At 38.5% G+C, this 22094-nt stretch overlaps 1 protein-coding gene across 2 annotated transcripts in view; it reads right to left on the bottom strand.

Annotated features, from left to right (window-relative positions):
• The window catches only part of cdin1 (CDAN1 interacting nuclease 1), a 294474-nt gene that overhangs the window by 180318 nt on the left and 92062 nt on the right, over window positions 1-22094 (bottom strand). The window lies entirely within an intron of this gene.

Here is a 22094-nt window from a genome sequence, read left to right on the forward strand (position 1 = left end):
ACAACTACTACTACTACTACAACTACAACAACAACTACTACTACTACAACTACTATTACTTACTTCTACTTACTACTGCAAGAAATAATACTTTTGGTTCTACTACTACTACTACTACTACTAATACTACTAAATTCTAGTTACTAGTGCAAGAAATACTACTGCTGTTACTACTACTCCTCCTCCTACTACTTCAACTACTACTCCTCCTACTCCTACTTCTACCTACTTACTACTGCAAGAAATAATACTTTTGCTACTACTATTACTACTACTATTACTACAACTGCTGCTACTACTACTACTACTCTTCCTACTACTGCTGCTACCACTACTTCAACTACTGCTCCTCCTACTCCTACTTCTACCTACTTACTACTGCAAGAAATAATACTTTTGCTGCTACTACTATTACTACTACTACTACTAACTACAACTACTACAACTACAACTACTACAACTCCTACAACTCCTACAACTCCTACAACTACTACAACTACTACAACTACTACAACTACTACAACTACTACTACTACTACTACTACTACAACTACTTTCTACTACTACTTTCTACTACTTTCTACTTACTACTGCAAGAAATAATACTTTTGCTGCTACTGCTGCTACTACTAAAGCTACTACAATTATTATTATTAATCCGGCATACAGAAGTGTAATACTGCGTCTTGAACCAGTCACTTCCCTCTACAATTATGTACCAAAGCAGATCATTGGAAAAACCTTTAGCGTACGATCTATGACTATGGACAAAAAGCGAATAAAATCCATGACGCAACCCAGTCCCCCCGGAACCCGCGCCATATTTCTACCCCTCACTGAACCTCGCGTCGTCTCTCCAGAATCTCTATACACTCATGTTTCAGTCCATTCCCTCCGTGTAGTTTATCTATGTTAGCAAAGTGTACCACTCCGCATCTCTCATCGCTGCGCGGCTCCGCTAACATTATAAATCACACAAATTGATTTCCATGTATGAACGCGGCGACTAAAATCCTTAAATCATCTGTTAAAAAGGTTGGGATTAAATGGATTGGATCATTGTGTGACGAAATGGCGGCGATGAGTAATTTTCGTGATATATACAAGCGCGTTTGTGACACACTGCGGCGGGATCTCGTACAACGGAATGTTTCTATTCATATTTCAAGCCCGGGCGAGTCCGTATGCTAACGCCGCGCGATTAGCTACGCGCGCCGTGATGCTAAACCTGAAAATGTCTAAATGTGTGAAATGTTTTGTCGTTTGTAGGTTTATTGTCAGCTGAATATATACGTTATGAATATTTGTACTTCTAGGCAAATATATGTAGTGATAAAAGAAGTAGTAGCAGTTGAAATAATACGGCAGTAAAATAAAATACGTGTAGCAATATTAGGAATCGTTGTAGAAGTAGTAGTAGTAGTAATAGAAGTAAAAGTACCATTTGTTGTACTAGTTTTAATAGTAAGTGTTAGAAGTAGTTGCAATATAAGTAACAGTAGAATAAGTAGTATTGGTGGTAGTAGTAGTAGTAGTAGTAGTAGTGGTAGTAGTAGTAGGAGTAATAGGAGTAGGAGTAGTCGTAGTAGTTGTAGGTATTAGTAAATTGTAGTAGTAATAGTAGAAGTATTTCAGTATTTCTTAAGTAGAAGTGAGTATTAGTAGTAGGAGGAGAGTAGTGGAAGTGGTAGTCTTAGTAGTATTAGTAGTAGTAGTAGCAAAAGTAGTATTTGTTGCAGTAGTAAGTAGAAATAAGTAGAAGTAAGTAGTAGTAGAGGTAGTAGCGGTAGTTGCAAAAGTAGTATTTCTTGCAGTAGTAGTAGTAGTAGTAGTAGTAGTAGTAGTAGTAACAGTAGTAGTAGTAGTAGTAGTAACAGTAGTAATAGTTAGTAGTAGTAACAGTAGTAATAGTAGTAGTAGTAACAGTAGTAATAGTAGTAGTAGTAGTACAGTAGTAATAGTAGTAGTAGTAACAGTAGTAATAGTAGTAGTAGTAACAGTAGTAACAGTAGTAGTATAGTAGTAGTAGTAGTAGTAGTAGTAGTAGCAGTAGTAGTAGTAGTAGTAACAGTAGTAGTAGTAGTAGTAACAGTAGTAGTAGTAGTAGTAGTAGTAGTAGTAGTAGTAGTAGTAGTAGTACAGTAGTAGTTACAGTAGTAGTAGTAGTTACAGTAGTTACAGTAGTAGTAGTAGTACAGTAGTAGTAGTAGTAACAGTAGTTACAGTAGTAGTAGTAATAGTAGTTACAGTAGTAACAGTAGTTACAGTAGTTAGTAGTTACAGTAGTAGTAGTAGTAGTAGTAGTAGTAGTAGTAGTAACAGTAGTAGTAGTAGTAGTAGTAGTAAGTAGTAGTACAGTAGTAGTAACAGTAGTAGTAGTAGTAGTAAGTAGTAGTAAGTAGTAGTAGTAGTAGTAGTACAGTAGTAGTAGTAGTAGTAGTAGTAGTAGTAGTAGTAGTAGTAGTAGTAGTAGTAGTAGTAGTAGTAGTAGTAGTAGTAGTAGTAGTAGTAGTAGTAGTAGTAGTAGGCAGTAAAATAAAATACGTGTTTGGGAATAATTCAAATTCCACAGTATCGACACTGTTGGGCAAGTTACTTTAAAACTGTAATGTGTTATTTATTTATGACTTGTTACTGTCATTTTAAAGAAATTTGTTACATTACAATATTACTGTGTTTATAATATAAAACATTACACGACTATTGCAGCACTTTAAGTTACTCTCACCAGAACTGATGCAGAACTTTTGCGCCGTATATTAGGGGTATGCAAAAATATCGGAATATCGATATATCGTATCGTTTAATGTAATGATACAGTATTGATATCATGGGCTACTGTATCGATGTATCACCAAGAGTATTTTTACATGTGTTTTACTAAATTATTTTGTTACAGCTACAGTTTTGTTGCTTGTGGAGTGAAAGGAAACTCATTTATGCGACACATTGGACATTTTGACACTGTTTTGAGGATTAAAATGTTTGTGTTTCATATGAACTTTGCACAAGAAGTGGTTTAACAAACACTTTTAGTATCACAGCCATGATTTAGCCTTTATTTTTTATTGAACTGTATCAAATCGATTTGAAATATATCATATTGACATGAAAGTGCACTGTATCGAGGTATGTATCGTATCGTGGCCTGTGTATCGAGGTATGTATCGTATCAGCAACTTCTTAATGATACCCAGCCCTACCGTATATGGACTGAACCGGGACTAAACCAGGTCTGAACCAGAAGTGAACCGAGGACTGAACCGAGGACTGAACCAGGACTAAACCAAGGACTGAACCGAGGACTGAACCAGGACTAAACCAGGACTAAACTTGGAATCTAAGACTGTCCCTGAGAGAATCCTGAGTCTGTGGAGCAGGGTGTCCACAAAGTGCAATCGGGCGTCGGCTGGGATTATCTTCGTGGAGCGTGGAGTTCTGTGTTGGTCCTTTCACCCGTGGTCACCCGACAGTCTACACGAGCACACCTCTGGGCCCGTCCCGACATTCAGAACCGTAACGATGGCGTTTCACCGCTGCTGATATCGCGGTGATTTTAGAAAATTTGTATGAAGAAAAACAAAAAACCCACCACTTCAATTCAGGTTTAAAAAACACTGTGACGTGCATTACTGACATTTGTACCGAGTAAAATATTTCAAAAAATGTTCCCTGTAATGCCACATTACTGCGTTACAACAAAAACCAATGAACTACAGTAATTCGTTACTTTTATAAGACGTTACTCCCAACACTGTTTACAATATTAGTAATAGTAGTAGTAGTAATAGTAGTCATAGTCGTAGTCGCAGTCGTATTAGTAGTAGTACCATTTGTTGTGTTAGTTTTAATATTAAGTAGTAGAGGTAGTTGCAATATTAGTAGTAGTAGTACTAGTAGTAGTATTTCTTCCAGTAGTAAGTAGAAAAAAGTAGTAAGTAGTAGTAGTAGTAGTAGTAGTAGCAAAAGTAGTATTTCTTAGTAGTACATAGAAGTAAGTAGTAGTATTCAGTAGTAGTAGTAGTAGTAGCAGCAGCAGCAGTACTAGTAGTAGTGGCAGTAGCAGTAGTAGCAGTAGTAGCAGTAGTAGTAGTAGCAGCAGCAAAAGTAGTATTTCTTCCAGTAGTAAGTAGAAGTAGTAGTAGTATTTCTTGCTACTGAAAATTACTAAATGCGCAAAATGTTTGGTCATTTATAAGTTTACAGTAAGTATGTTATGAATATTTGTACTTCTAGGCAAACATAGTAGTAGTAATAGTTGTAGTAGCAATATTATTAATAGTAGTAGTAGACAGGTGGTATTTGTTGTAGTAATTTTAGTAGTAAACAAAAGTAACAATATTAGTAATAGTAGTAGAAGTTGTTGAGGTTTTGCTGTAGTAGTAAGCAGTAGCAATAGTAGTAGTATAGAAGTAGTATTAGTTGTAGTAGTTGTAGTAACAAATAGTAAGAGACAGTAGTAAAATATTATAAATGCGAAAAATTATCTACCCGAGCATTATTTTTGTTACGTGTTAAGTTTTGACGTTCTAAAAATACGTGTGATTTGTGTTTGTGAGTTTCCAGTGTCGTCAGGTAATTTCCCGGGAAGTCTGCTAATCAAAAAATAATCCAAATGGACATCTGCAATCGACCTAATCTCACCTAGGAATTGTGCAGTGTTTTTATAGATTGTGAGGAAGGATACGGGCCAAAAATATCAACGGTTTATCAAGATGCCCTTCCCTCGTCTATTTTTAAAACGCTCAAGATAAGATAAGGTCTCGAGTGTGTGTTTTATACAGTGAGGTGTGTGATTTGGTTAAACGGCAAACAGAAACTGAATATAATATGTTATGAGTAAGAGTGAAAAATAATTAACGTCAAGTACACGAGCCGATCTAGCGCCGTAACTCTTGGCCGCTATTTTTAATTTCTGGGCGATTACCTAGTTTGTAGAAAATAGTTGTAAATAGGGCTGAGTATCATTCAGAAGTTGTCGATAAGATACAAAGGCCACGATACGATACGGTTTTCGATACAGTGCACTTTCAATTCAATACGATTTGAAACGATATACTTAAAAACAATTCGATAATATGGTTCAGTAAAAACAAAGGCTAAATCGTGGCTGTGATGCTAAAAGTCTTTATTAAGCCACTAAGTTTGTATGAAAAACACCCATTTTACTCAAAACTGTGAAAATGTCAAGTGTATCGCATAAGATAAGATAATCCTTTATTGTCTCCCATGGGAGAAATTTGTCTTGGGACAGGGGGTAACATGTTTTATCAAAAAAAAACAGGACAACACAACACACAGCAGCACATAAACAAACACCATAGAACAGAATAAATATGAGGCCAAGTAGGACCACGAGTGATGCACCAACAGGACCTTTAAACATAAGCATAAACAAGTGAACTTTCTCCAAACAAGCAACACATTTCTAACTCTTTCACAAAATAATTGAGTAAATTATACCAAAGAAATACTCTTGGCGATATAGCGATACAAGAGCCCATGATATCGATACTGTATCATCGAATTTAATGATACAATATATAGATATTTCAATATTTTTGCAGACCCCTAGTAAATAGGGCTGGGTATTAGGGATGTAACAATAATTGAAATATTGTGCTATCGTATCGTCAGAGTTGTCACAATAATATCGTGGACCATCACAATATATTGAATCACAAGTCTCTTTGCTTAAATTAAGAGTTATGGTGCAACAAAAGAAGGCGCACTAAAAATCCTTTAAGTTTCTCAAAACTCTACAGTGCGCCTTATGTATTAATTCTGGTTGTGTTTACTGATCTCGAACCGATTTTATTTGATACACGGTGCTCAAAAATCTGTCAAAACGTTTTAGTACGACTTTGGTAAGTGAAGCCTCACCACAATACCGTCTATGCGTATGACCTGCAGACGTATAATCTCTGAAAAGTTTCACATCACATGAATCATCTCCAACGTAACACACGAACAAAACAGACTCACCATCGGCAGAACACCCCTCTGTCACAGAAAGAACACTCATATTCCACTGAGTCGTGTCCTTAAGTCCGACAGAAGCTGAACCGCACAAAGAGAAAGCTGTTTTTTTTTTCACCGCTTATAGTTTATGCAAATGAGCCATGTAGTTTTAAGTTTCATTTCTATAAAACGTAAACAAATGTGCTCAAAGCTGCATTAAACACATTATTACTCAATGTATATCTGAGTCGCCCTTGTAGGAAATAAAAAAACTAACTTGAATGATCCACCCACATTCACTTTCATAATCCACATTCACCAAGACAGGGAGGCAACGCCGGGCGAATTACACCACGATCTGCCGATGGATCGTGGTCGCCTGGACTAAAGATCAGTCTCAAGTGTCGTCCGTTTGTTTCGCTTAATGCGCCTTATGTATGAAAATAGACGAGAGAATTCAACATTATTGATATTGCGCCTTATAATCTGAAAAATACGGTAATTGTTTTATTGACTATTTTGTTCCAATATTGCTGGTTCAACTGAATGAAAAGAAAAAGAAACGGGCTAAATTTAATGTCCAAAAAGGCGACTTGGATGCTGTTATTTCTGGTTCAATGACTGTTTTTCATTGTTTAAAACCTGAGTAATACTAATTGTAGTATTGTATCGAGATATTTATCGTATCGTGGTCCGTGAATCAAGGTATGCATCGTATCGGCAACTTCTTAACGACGGTGACTGATCCTCCGCCAGAAAAATCACGCAGCGCACCTTTAAACCAACTGGATTTCAGCGCTGAAACTGGCAACCCAAATGAGACTCTCCAAATGTTTTCCCGCCCAACTCCAGAAACGACAAAAAAACGAATTCAAATACGGTTTCGTTTTTTATCTTTTGACATTCTCATCCGTTTTTTTTTTTTTCCCTAAACATCTATTCTCCAAACCGAACATCTGCACCAGAACTTTCTGCACATTACCCCGTCTCCTCACCCCCTTCGCTGAGATCTCCGAGTCCCTGGTCCTTTTTAGCTCCATCCCTACCCTCATTTTTCTCACAGATTGCTACCTCCAACACGCAGATCCATACCGCGCGCTCCCTCTCTCCGGAGAAACACGCTTATATTTTCCCCTTGAGTTAGGACGCCCCGTGACAAATGATAATGGATAATCAATACGGGGGGAAATATGAGGCAGCAAACTTTATGAAGCCGAGAGACGTACGGCGGCGCGCTGGCTTAACAAAGTCACTACTGGGCTCCCGTGCCTAATAATCTGAAGGAAAATCAAAGCGGCCGCAACCACATCAGCAGTATTGGCAACTTATTCCACTGTAATGGCGTTCTGATTGATTTTTCGCCCCCGTCCTAATGGTCCTTTTATAGATTTGACGCTGCTCCTGCAAAACAGCGGCGTAATAAAGCTACCCCCAAGGCAAGAGGCGGACATTAAGGCTCTCGTCTCGCTGGCGTTCGTAATTGCGGGCTGACCACGGCGTTTTGGGTTCTGAAGGAAGGGGTGGTACGACTCCGAGCTGGTTAGGTTAAGATGTTTGGTCGTGCTCGGGTTGTTATTAGATTTTGCGGTGAGTCCGAGTTGAGTGTAGAGGTTATGTACTGACTAGGGGTGTGGAAAAATATCAAAATATCAATATACCGTACCATTTAATGTGATGATACAGTATCAATATCATGGGCTGCTGTATCGATATATATTGCCAAGAGTATTTTTTGCTATATTTTATTAAGTTATTTTGTTACAGAGCTACAGTTTTGTTGTTTGTTTGGACGATGTAAACTCGTTTATGCGACACATTTGACATTTTCGCTGTTTGATGATTAAAATGTGTGTTTTCATAGTCATTTTGCACAAGAAGTGGTTTGACTTTTAGTATCACAGCCATAATTTAGCCTTTTTTTTAATTGAACCATATCAAATCGATTTGAAATATATCGTATCATGCCAAAAGTGCACTGTATGTATGTACAGTATCGTGGTATGGTAAATGATCACATTTTTCTATAGCGCTTTTCCATCTTCAAGGCACTTTACAACAAGGAACCACTCACACATTCACACACCAGTGTGACACTGGGGCAAGGTGGGTTAAGTGTCTTGCCCAAGGACACAATGACAGCATTCATCTGGGGGAGCTGGAATCACACCAGCCAACCTGTGGGTCAGTGGATCTGACCACTCAACCTGTGATGTTTATGTCAAGAGTGGGATTTGAACCGCCAACCTTCAGATCAGTGGACAAACGCTCTACCAACTGATCTACTGCCGCCCGGTATGTATCATATCGGAGGAATGTATCATATCTTAATGATAACCAGCCCTAGTACTGACATCATTTTATCTGAAAATTCCGCTCAGCATTCCGAATGAGTGGCAGAACAATATTTTTTCTGCTCATATTATCAATATATCGCAAAATGGACACTAAAAGTAGTTTCTCCATTGCTGCTGTGACTGTGCAGGTCTTAGTCAGTTTGATGTCTAACGATAGGAAGAAATAAATTACATTTCAACTTGCACAAGTGGTTCCTTCATGCTCAGCTTGCAGTTCTCTTGTTTTGTGATTTTGTGCGTAAATCAAAATATGATCAGCCCAAATCTGGAATCTCTATCACTCCCGTTAGCAACAGGTTGACTGACAATCTCATTGCTCAGCGCCAGGTCCCTGGGAGGGGGCGTGTACCTTCAACAGGCTGGCTCCTGATTGGCCCTTCATTGTGTTTCATGCTTGGATTTCCAAATACTGTCCCTGATTGCAGTTTATCGGCTATAACTGCTACCCTCGCTGAGCTTCATTTGTCTGCCACCGAACGCTGACGTGAAGCCACCTCCTTAGTCCTACAGACTCTGTTACCGCTTAAGTCACAAAACCGGAAGACGTTTGGAAACATGTGGATGACAGAATCTCAGTGGGCGGCAGTAGCTCAGTTGGTAGAGCGTTTGTCCACTGATCCGAAGGTTGGCGGTTCAAATCCCACTCTTGACATAAACATCACAGGTTGAGTGGTCAGATCCACTGACCCACAGGTTGGCTGGTGTGATTCCCACAGATGAATGCTGTCGTTGTGTAATTGGGCAAGACACTTAACCCACCTTGCCCCTAGTGGTGTGAATGGGTGAGTGGTTCCTTGTTGTAAAGTGCTGTGATCATTGACCATGACGACTGGCGAAAAATCTGAAAATGGCCGGGTTTTCTTCAACTAGATGTCACTGTATTCTTCCTTTTATAAATTGACTATTCATTTCTATATCATAATTTGTCCAATAAAAAAAAAAAAAAAATGGATGTCATTGTAGCGTCCTGTCCCCCATGAAAATCTTTTGGTTGTGAAGGAGCTGCTGCTGAATCCACGGTTTTATCACATGCCCAGTGTCGGGAACTACACCGGAAGTCGTCCTCCGCATCTTTCCAACGTCTTCTGGACGTGTTTAGAGCCATTACACTTCCTACGAGATTTGGGAAAAGCTTAATATACCAGTTAACCCCGTTAGCGAAGCATTACATACGTCACGACCAAATAGCAGCGATTGGTTCAGTGATTAAAAAGTACCCGCCTACTGTCGAGCGAACGAATCCTAATGCTGCGAGGTCAGACGGTTTCTACGAAGTGAAACCGGCTCATGAATCAGGCTAAGGTGGCTCCAGCCTGGCTACAAAAAAGTTGGGGCCCGCTGCATTAGAAGGTTAAATAAACAACTCATTACAGACACAAAGTAAGTGTAAAGTCTTAAGTGTTGCATTCTGTTATTTATTTATTGCAGCTCATATTTTTTAAACAATATCGTACACTTAGAATAGTTTTTGTGGATAATTCTGCTTTACGTTTTGGTTCCAATATTATCGTTTATCATCTATATTTACTTCAAAATGCCACATCAATCCAAGTCTAAGGTTTTCGGAAAAACCCACGGAAACTCCTCTTCCTCCGTTCTCATTTTTTGGGTTTCATTTTGAGCGACGGGGGTTAAAAGTGTCCGTGACCTCCGCGTTGACCTTGGCGCTGACATTGCGGAGTCTCCCGAGCCCCCGGCGCACTGACCTGATGAAAATGGAAGGCCGGCGCGCTAATAAATCAGGATGCTTTTAAAATGAGTTTAGCCTAATGCTCATTCATCACCGCAGCCGTATAATGCCATTTGCCAGGCCGCGGGATCCACAAACAGAGCAGTAAATAACAACAAGCGTCTTCTCCTCTCCCCCCTCTTCCTCTTCCTCCTCCTCCTCCTCTTCTTCCTCTCCTCCACCGCGCCCATCCAGCCTTCTACATCAGCATACATTTATTAACTACGCCCCCGCCCTCGCCGCTTCCTCCATCGCACTGCAAAAAATGAACAGCCAGTCTTGGTTGAAAATACTTAAATTCAGAAGTTTAAAGGTTCGATAATACGCAAAATTGACTCTTGTGAGGTTTAAGTCGTGTTATAATGCTGTTTAATCCTCAAAAACACACCTGGAGTTGTGTTTTGTTTTGTTCACACATGTTTGAATAACCCTTCATTTAGTCTGTCTACATCTCCAAAGCTCTGTTCCACCTTGTGATGTCATTTGCAGCCTAAATTGAACAACAGTATACCAACATACACTAGAAAATAAATAAATAAAAAAAAAAAAAGTATTTTCTAGGCCTGGGTATCATGAAGAAGTTGTCAGTTCGATACATAAGCCACGATATGATACACATCTCGATACAGCGCACTTTTGACCTGACCTGAACCAGACCGGGACTGAGACCAGGACCAGGACCACTGAGACCAGGACCGGGACTGAGACCAGGGACTGAGACCGGACTGAGACCGGGACTGAGACCGGGACTGAGGCCACACTGGACTGAGACTGGGACACTGAGACCGGGACTGAGACCGAGACCGGGACCGAGACCGGACAGACCAGGACCAGGACTGAGACCAGGACCAGGACAGACCAGGAACAGGACCAGGACTAGACCAGGATAAGACCATGATTGAGGCCGGGACTGAGGCCGGGACTGAGGCCGGGACCAGACCGAGATTGAGACAGGGAATAGACTAGGACCAGACCGTGATTGAGACCATGACTGAGACCGGAACTGAGACCTTGTGATGTCATTTGCAGCCTAAATTGAACAACAGTATACCAACATACTGGGTATCATGAAGAAGTTGTCAGTTCGATACATAAGCCACGATATGATACACATCTCGATACAGCGCACTTTTGATACAATTCGATATATTTCAAATCAATTTGATACAATTCAATAAAAATAAAGGCTAAATCATGGCTGTGATACTAAAAGTCTTTGTTTGTGGCCATACCAGCTTATCAAAGCCTGATCCCGTCAGATCTCAGAAGCTCAGCAGGGCCGGGTCTGGTCAGGACTTGGGAGACCACTGGGAATATCGGGAGCCACAGTGGCACGCCAGTCACAAAAACTGTTGTTGGGTCCTTAGGCAAGGCACTTGTGAAGCGCGTGTGTGTGATGGTGGTGGTCGGAGGGACCGATGGCGCAGATTGGCAGCCTCGCTTACGTCAGTCTACCCCAGGGCAGCTATGGCTACAATAGTAGTTTACCATCACTGGGTTTGGAGTGAATGAATAATGATCTGTAAAATGTCTGAGAGTCCAAAAAAGTGCTGTATAAAACTGATTCATTATTATTATGTTAAACCACTTCTTGTGCAAAGTTAAAATAAAACACATTTTAATCCTCAAAACAGTGAAAATGTCAAATGTGTCGCATAAACTAGTTTCCTTTTACTAAACAAGTAACAAAAACTGTAGCTCTGTAACAAAATAATTTAGTAAAATATACCAAAAAATACTCTTTGCGATATATCGATACAGCAGCCCACGATATCAACACTGTATCATCACTGACACGATATTTCAGTATTTTTTAACACCCCTAGTCTTTTCTGAAAATACTTTTGTTTCAGCCTTTGTTCAGTGGAGGTTGCTGTAGAAAGTCTGCAGTATCACCAAGGAGTGAAGAAAAAAAATAGCTATAGCTTCAAAGTTACGGCATATCCTGGGCTGCAAATGATTCTGGTGAAGATGTGTGGCGTTTAAAACACAGTGGAGCACTTCCTGTATCACCACATGACATCACAAGGTGGAAGGAGCCTTTTCTGTTTGAGACAAGAACACAAGTCCGGGTTTGTATGTGATGAAGACACAACATTATAACACGGGAAATGATCTTGGATGTTAGATTTGAGTGCTGCAGTAACGTCATGTCTAATTGCTTGACACAGGATCGAAAAAGATGCACTTGTGGCCATGTTACAAGTCAGATCTGTGGAGAGGCAAACCCGCTCTTCCTATGCATTCTTTTGAGCAAAAAACACCTGGAATTAAAAAAAAAAAAAAAAAAACATTATAGATGTGTATGTGTTTGTGTATGTATGTCTATATTTTGTTGTTGTTTATTTTGTAATGAAATGCATGTTCTGTACAATTACAGCTTATAATGTACATGAAATAAGAAGTCTGTTTGCTTTTTGTTAATTTGGGACAGTAGAAAAAAGGGGCGGGGTTAAATAAGAATTTCCTCCCACTCCTTTTCGGACAGAAGTAAAATCAGCGTGACATTTATTTTTGTTTATTGTTATGGACAAGAAGTCTTTATTTTTTTGTATTAAACTATATATTTTTGTTTTCTATGCATGTTGTGTGCATTACTGTCTGAATAAATGTTCATTCATTCATAACTGTAACATATTCTGTGGAATATTTCATGCAAATCAATAACATCTCCATGGAGACAATCAGTTGACAGGTGTTCCATGAAAAAAAGTTACACAGTGCACCTTAAACATCAAAAATTCAAATTAACAAATGTAATTTTTAAGGATGTAACAATATCCAAATCTCTCGGTATGATATTTATTGCGATATTTTGGAGAGACTAATATAATTTCTGCCTTTAAAATAACCTGACAAGATTTTGCTGTGAGTTATTTCCGTCATAATCCCAAGAATTCACGTAAAAAACATATTTCTTCATGTTGTCTGCGCTGAAATGAATCATGGGATATGTAGTTCCCAATGTTCATAAGCTGTTCCTACTATAAAACTATGCATTTAAGCAAAAAAACTTGTCAATTTGATATATTGTGATAACCCACGATATTATTGTGAGACTTTTGACGATACGATATCACAATATTTCGGTTATTGTTACATTCTTAGTAATTTATCAATGACGTCAGAGCTTTTCTCTTACCCCACTGACAAATTATGACATTTGAAAGAGTAAAAAGTAGTAAAGGAGTGACGCTATGAAAAGAAAAGAAAAAAAAAAAGAACAGATCCAGCAGTCTATGCTCATCAAATAAATGAATCTTAGTTAATAGGGCCACAATTTGATGCAACTAATTGTTATCGTTTAGACCTTAATAAATCAAAATGATAAAAACAACGAAACTAATAAACAATTTCTGATTTTCATTAATGACGCTCTTTGTCAATATTGTCTATGTAGAAGTCTTCGGTCGTTATATTTCAACATTGATTAGGTTGATAATGTGTCTCAAACGTGTCAGTGCACAACAGAAATAATCATTTGACTCGTGAACTACTAAAGGAATCATTATCTGCAGTTCTATTAGTCAGAAACACTCAGCAACAACAGCAGATCAGAATAATGAACTGAAGTATCTGAAGTTATGTCGCTGTGGAAGATGATCCGTGTCATTCGTTCATTTGTTTTTCAAAATAAAACCAAAAATAAGAAAACGAAAAAAAAAAACTACTATTTTCTTCGTTATTTGTCTCCAAAAACAAAAAAAAACTAAAAAACTTAAACTGAAATGCTGGACTGAACCAGGACTAAACCAGGACTGAACCAGGACTGAACCAGGTTCAGGACCAGACCTGAACCAGACCGGGACTGAGACCAGGACCAGGACTGAGACCGGGACTGAGACCAGTACCAGACCGGGATTGAGACCAGGACTGAGGCCAGGACTAGACCAGGACCAGACCATGATTGAGACCGGGACGGGACTGAGACCGGGACTGAGACCGGGACTGAGACCGGCACTGAGACTGGGACTGAGACTGGGACCAGACCAGGACAAAGACCAGGATAGAGACCGAGACCAGGACCAGGACTGGGACCAGGACCAGGACTGAGACCGGGAACAGGACCAGGACTGAGACCAGGAACAGGACCAGGACTGAGACCAGGAACAGGACCAGGTTGAGGCCAGGACTAGACCAGGATAAGACCATGATTGAGGCCGGGACTGAGGCCGGGACCAGACCGAGATAGAGACAGGGAATAGACTAGGACCAGACCGTGATTGAGACCATGACTGAGACCGGAACTGAGACCGGGACTGAAAACAATTTAGTCCTGGTTTAGAACTGGCTTAGTCCTTTAGTCTTGGTTCAGTCCTGGTTCAGTCCGACGTCGCAGTTTATGTCATGTAAATGTCATTTATGTCATTCAAACACAAAATCGAAAAATGAAAAAACAAATCCGTTATCCGTTTTTTTATTTTGGTTTTGGAGACAAATAATGAAGAATTGTTTTTCCGTTTTCCTATTTTCGGTTTCACATTGAAGCACAAATAAACGAACGACACTTGTGTTTTTGCAGTGCTCATCCTCGTTTCCTCCGTGACACCTCCTCTCCCTCCTCGCTCCCTCGTTCCCTCTCTCCTCCTCCTCTCCTCACTGAATGCACACCGCACTATTGTCTTCTTAAAGCAAGTCCCCATAAAAAAAAAAAAAAAAAACAAGCACGGCATTAATGTTGCAGTAAGAACAAAGCCCCAGGCAGCGTCGCGACTCTGCACCTTGTAAACATTTGCCAAATTTAGTGTAATTGTCCCGGCTTGGTGTAAATCCAGACTATCACAGGGCGGCGAGAACAGAGGCGGCGCGCACAAAAAAAACCCAGAGATAGAAGGAAGGAAGAATAATAAACGCACGACGCCTCCGCTGGGGATTCGCCCGGGAAAGACGCAAGTGTAAACAAGTCGCTTTTCAAACACAAAGCTAGCGCGGTAGCATCGTCGCGGCCTTGATTTTTTTTATTGTCTCATTTGTAAGCGCCGTATTCGGAGAGAGGGCGAGGAAAACATACACGCGGCTGGTTATGCGGAGACGCCGGGAGTGGGAGGACCGTAATAAAGAGTAATGGATGACAAATGTTATTGGGCCTGACACTGATGAGCTCCGGCGCGCGGGGAGGACAAGCTAAAGCGGCTAACGGGAGGCAACGTGAGAGTTAGCACGGTGAAGATACACGGTTTTGGTTTCGTTTTTTTTGCTCGGGTTTGAAAAAAGCATGTCCCTACAGGGGTTACTATTTATAAAAACGTGCTTACTGCTAATTAAAAGGCGCTGTATCCGATTTTTTACATGTATTTGCGAAAAATGTCAGTCACAGTACAGATATGTGTGTGCGAAAATATCAAAATATCGATATATCGTGTCGCTTAATGTGATGATACTGTATCGATATATCACCAAGAGTATTTTTTGGTATATTTTACTAAATTATTTTGTTACAGTGATACAGTTTTGTTGATTGTTTAGAGGAGGGAAACTCATTTATGTGACATTTTCACAGTTTTGATGATTAAAGTTAGTGCTGTCAAGCGATTAAAAAAATTTAGTTGATTAATTAATTATGATCTGTAATTACCTCCGCCAAGGAGGTTATTTTTTGCCGGCGTTTGTCTGTTTGTTTGTTTGTTTGTTTGTCTGTTAGCAACATAACTCAAAAAGTTATGGACCGATTTTGATGAAATTTTCAGGATTTGTTGGAAATGTGAAAAGGAAGAACTGATTTCATTTTGGGGGTGATCCGGAAGAAATCCTGGATTCTGGATCACTTTGAAATTATAGTTAACACTGTGGTAAATGGGGCCAAAAATTTTGTTTCTCAATATCTCGATTAATTATTGACCAAACCCCATGAAATTTGACTCAGGGATGGACAATGGGATCCTCTTTCATATTCCAAATTGAAAGATACGAGACAAATATTTATGGAAAACACAATTAACATGAGGGGGACTGTAGTCCTTGGCGGAGGTCTGCGCTCTCTGAGTGCTTTTCTAGTTAATTAATCTAATTCATCTCTTTTTTAATCTCACCTAAAAATTGCTGAGAAAAGCTTCAACTTGAGGTATTTTCATTTTAATTCATTATTACATTATTTTCATACTATCATGAACGTTTTTATATAAGTATCATCATTATTACTGTTACTAATCTGCATAAATAAACTAAACTTTACAACACATAAACATCACCAGTCTAGAGCCACATCAGCCCGTTTGACATTATAATGTGTTTAATGCAGCATTGCGCAAGTCTCACAGAAACAAAACTAAAAACCGCATGGCTCATTTGCATAAACTAAGTGAAGAAAAAAAAAAAACGCTCTTGTGCGCTGATGCGGTTCAGCTTCTGTCTGACTAAAGGACACGACTCAGTGGAATATAGATGTTCTTTCTGTGACAGAGGGATGTTCTGCTGAAGGTGAGTCTGTTCTGTGTTTGTCGTGATGTTTTCAGAGATCAGACGTGTGCAGGTTTATCGCAGATGCAGTGAGAACGGGAATGAAAATTACAATTCTTTGCTGGAGCGATGTGTTGTTGTCCTAACAGCACATAAAAACAGATTTTATAATAAGGCAACTCACGTACAGAAACAGTAAAGTTAGAGATTAAAAATAAGATTAACGCGATTAAAAAACATAACGCGCTGAATATGACTTTAATTAATTAATCGCAATTAACATGATAATGTGACACCCCTACTTAAAATGTTTGTGTTTCATATGAACTTTGCACAAGAAGTGGTTTAACAAAGACTTTTACAGGATCCCACTGTTTTTCACTGACAAAATTTCTAAACTTTTTCATGACTTTTCCATGAGCTAAAGTGAATTTTCCATGACTTTACAGCACCAACATGTGTAGAATTGATCAGACTTTCATGGTTAAATATGAAATGTTAACTCTTTCCACTCACCTTGGGTTTATAGTTTTTTAACATTCAAAATCCAGTCAGTGCATTTATTGTCGTCTCTTTTAAACAAAAGGCGCAGACGTTCGGAAATAATCATAAAAGTCTTATGATAATTTAACAGAACACTGTAGTTGAGTGAAAAAGATACTAAAATTAATAACTTTTGCAAAACTTTCAGTGAATTTACAAAATTACATGACTTTTCCAGCCATGGAAAATGACATTTTTAATATCCATGAGTTTTCCAGGATTTCCATGACTGTGGGACCCCTGCTTTTAGTATCACAACTGTGATTTAGTCATTATTTTTACTGAACCATATCAAACTGATTTGAAATATTGTATCGAATCGAAAGTGCAGTGTATCAAGATATGTATCGTATCAGCAACTTCTGAATGATACCCAACCCTAAGTACAGATATATTGTCATTTTTTTCTTTTCTTTTATTTTTTTCTACACTTTTATTCAGCGTTTTTCCACCTTCAAGGCGCTCAAAGCTCTTTACATCAAGGAACAACTCACCTATTCACACACACATTCATACACCGATGTACGCAGACACTGGGAGCGAGGTGGGTTAAGTGTCTTGCCCAAGGACACAACAGCAGCATTCATCTGTGGGACCCAGAATCGCACCACCAAACTTGTACAAACGTTCTACCAACTGAGCCACTGTCACCCTTGAGCTCTTGAGGTCAAAATAAGTTCACTGCACGCGTCTTCATCCCGTCGCCTTTTGTGTGTTTTGTCATCCGATAATCAGGAGGTGTGTGTTAGTATGCTAGTTGTTGCTGTTGGCTTTATTGTGACGGCAATACTTTGACTTCTTTACCTTCCACCGCTGAATATAAGCAGCATTAACAAGATGAGGCTGAATAAATCCTCTGCACGCCGTCTACATCCAAGAATTGTGTGTTTTGTTTTTCAATAATCAGGAAGTGTGTGTTAGCATACTAGTTGCACAATAATGTTAATTATTGTGACAGCGAAATCCGCTCTGGTCTCTGAGAGTTGTGGAAAGCACTTATAAACTCATCGTGGAGAATAATTAAGATGCTTTGAACGCATAAGGAATAATTTCGGAAACTGCAAAACTGTTTTAAATGAACTTGTTTTTTGATATTTTTAAAATTGTAAAAATCAGGTACAGACACTTTAAATATAAGCAATGGTGGAATAAATACTCAATTTTGTTACTTAAGTTAAAGTACAGATACCAGAGCAAAAGTAAAAATATCACATGAAAAAAATCTACAAGTAAAGATATTAAAGTACGTGTTTAAAAATGTACTTAAAGAGTAAAAAGTAAAAGTATTTCGCGCAGATATTGTGATCAAATAAAGCTTCAAATGTAGTGATTTCAGTACAGATTTGCGCAGAATTTTACGCTCTTTTTATTTGTATACTTTTGTTTTGCTCAAATTATGAACATGTGAAAAATAAAACCCTCAGTCTTTTCAGCAAGTCTCAAACAATAATGAAAAATCTAGTCTAGTTAAAAAATGTAGTGAAGTAAAAGTAAAATGTATCCACTATAAAATATATTTGTACAGAGACCTAAAAAGTTTACTTATCTACACTACAGTACTTTACTACTTTTACTTCATTACCTTCCCACACTGAATATAAGCAGTATTAATTAACAACATATGGCTGAACAAAGTCATGTAAATATTTCAACACAATCTGTAGACAAATAAGAAAGGAAGTGGTTCTCTGTTTCAAAAGTCCAGAAGCAATCAACAATGGCTGCGATTACACACTCAAAATATGACCAAGATCAGATCAAGTTTTGATTTTTGAGTTGAAACACTATTCAAACAGCAAGATCACGGTCCCTTTGATTACTCACACCAGACTTGGCATGTCGTTTACGTGCCGTTTAAGCAATCGACGAGGTCCAGAAATCAGATTATAATCAGATTTTTGTGGGCAAACGAACAAGGCTACTGTTGTGTTTGTGACACGGTTGGAAAATCACAGCTGGTTTTTTAATTTTCTTTGTAAACGCTTTGAACGTGTGAATTTTCAGCTCAAAAACAACAACAAAAAACATTAATTCCATACTCTACGCAACTGTACAACTCATCGTTATGCAACAGATTTAAAAACTGATGAATGTTATGAATATTTATAGTTTTTTATTTTAATTTGAGTGGTTGTTAGTCAAAAAAATCTATAAAAACAAAATCTAATCCAGGACCAAAACTGCAGACTAAGATAATGCACTTTCTTACAGCGTTAATTCAGCATTTATGTGATAATTGGGCGCACGATACATCCCCAATTATCACAATTTACAATCTAACGCCAAGACTGAAATTCTGAGAGAGAATTATCAGAAAATAAGAGACAATTTTTTCCACAAAGCAACACCTCCTTTCGAATTTTTGTTTTCCACTTGTCTCATTTGTGGCACTATCTCGCCACCGTCTCTGCGAGGGTGAAAAAGCCATTATCTCAAAACAGAAAAATGTCGAGTAAAAAAAAAAAAAAAAAAAACTCATTATACCACAACATTTGTAGAGGGAGGATCGTAATAAAGAATAACTGATGCCGACCGATATTGCTCGAGACGCTGATGAGCTCCCGTGCAAGTTTGTTTATTAATTAAAAACGCCGAAAAATCCATCGACGTGTGTGTGAGAGAGAAAGCAGAGAGACGACGACGACGAAAGAAGGAGGGGAGGGAGGGACTGTCGTTTTTTCTCCTTACCCCTCAGCGCCCCCTACCTCTCTCCCCCTTCGCTCGCGAGAGGCGCTGGTCCAAGGAGGAGAGCTCGTTCATCAAACTTCATGGACCAAGGGGAGACACGGGCCCTGATAATGCGCGCCGCTAAAGCTGATTTTCCATGATGAATCTCGGAGCATATAAATTGGCTAATATCTGAAAACATTTACAGATAGTACAGGAATTGACTACTTGTGGGACATGATGGATGGGCCCCTCTGACGCAGGTCGACGGCTCCGCAAATCTCGCCGGCTGCCTCCAGCTCCTCTTCTCATTTGATTTTCCAATTTACTCGGTTTAAATTTATCCTCCTGTACCGGGGAAGGAGAGGAACGCGCGGGGAGACGGGTGAGGAATAGACAGGAGGTTGTGTCGAGGGGCTATTTTTAACGCCGCCGCCGTTGTTGTTGTCGTCGGGGTATGCGCGGATTTTGTTAATGTCATAAAAAATTCAAGTCAAATCAACGTTTACAGATTTAGCCGGAATGTATTTAAAATTCTGTTATGATATTTCAAGAGGGAATATTTTACTTTTGTGGAGTATTAATTGCTAGAATAACATAGCATAACATAGTGTAACATACTGTAATATGGCATAACATAGTATAACATAACATAGCATAATATAGCGTAGCATAACGTAGCACAACATAGCATAACATAGCGTAGTGTAACATAGTGTAAGAGTATAATAGTATAACATAATATAACATAGCGTAACATAGTGTAAAATAGTATAGCATAACATAGTATAACATAGCATAATGTAACATAACGTAGCATAACATAACAGCATAACATAACGGAGCATAACATAGTATAATATAACATAACATAGTATAACGTAACGTAGCATAACATAACCTAGTATAACATAGCATAACGTAGCATAATATGACATAACATAGTGAAACATAGCATAATATGGCATAACATAGTATAACAAAACATAACATAGCATAACATTGCGTAAAAATAGCATAACGTAACATAACACAGCGTAACATAACATAGCGTAACATAACATAGCGTAACATAACATAGCGTAACATAACATAGCATAACATAACGTAGCATAACGTAGCATAACATAACGTAGCATAACATAGCGTAACGTAACATAGCGTAACATAACACAGCGTAACATAACGAAGCGTAACATAACAGCGTAACATAACATAGCATAACATAACGTAGCATAACATAACATAGTATAACATAGCATAACGTAACATAGCGTAACGTAACATAGCGTAACGTAACATAGTGTAATGTAACATAGCGTAGCGTAACATAGCGTAACATAGTATAACATAGCATAATGTGACATAACAGTGTATCATTACATAACATAGCATAACATAGCGTAGCATAACATAGTATAACATGGCATAACATAGCATGATATAGCGTAGCATAGCATAATATAGCATAACATTGCATAGCATAACATAGCATATCATAACATACTATAACATAACGTAGCATAACACTGAATAACATAGCATAGCATTGTATAACATAGCAAAACATAGCATACCATAGCATAACATAACATAGCATAACATAACATAGCATAACACTGAATAACATAGCATACCATAGTATAAAATAGTAGGGATGTAAGAATAAATTTAATAAATATTTTTATATCGTATCGTCAAAAGTCTCACAATAATACAGTGCGCTGTCACAATATTTGCTTAAATCCATGGTTTTACAGTAGCAACAGCTTATAAACATCAGAAACTACATCAGAAACTACATATCCCATGATTCATTTCAGTACAGAAAACATGAAGAAATACGTTTTTTACTTGATTTCTTGGGTTTACGACAGAAATACTTCACAACAAAAAATTTAATATCGTTACATCCCTATAACATAACATAACATAACATAACATGGCGTAAGAGTGCAACATATTTAGATCACTATGTTACCTTGTACTGTTTTGAAAATGCAAAATATATTTACGTATATATTCGCGTATTAACATGTTTAACAAGTTTCCTCTCATCTCACTTTGCTCTCCGTGTTGGGCGCCACACGGAGCCACAATGATCACTAAAGGATTACATCGCAAGGATCTATACATTGGTTTCAGAATAGTGAAAAATTCATTCATTTTCTTCGATTAATAACGCAGCCATTGCTTCTGTTACTGCACATTTTTATTCGTAAAGTTGTAAATGTAATTAATTTTATTGTGTTATGACCCCAGGAAGACTAGCAGCCGTCGTACAAGCAGCTAATAAACATTTCAACTATTTTCTAACGGTCAAGAGTCCTCAAAACGGATTCTACGCAAAAACCCGAAACGTCGGTATTCTCCAGACTCGGGTTACGTTGCGTTATCCGTCGACAGTGTTGGGAAGTTTACTTTTAAAATGTATTCCCCTACAG

Source organism: Boleophthalmus pectinirostris, unplaced genomic scaffold, assembly GCF_026225935.1.
Source record: "Boleophthalmus pectinirostris isolate CB_2022bp ecotype Guang Dong unplaced genomic scaffold, ASM2622593v1 HiC_scaffold_10, whole genome shotgun sequence".
Lineage (NCBI taxonomy): Eukaryota > Metazoa > Chordata > Actinopteri > Gobiiformes > Gobiidae > Boleophthalmus > Boleophthalmus pectinirostris.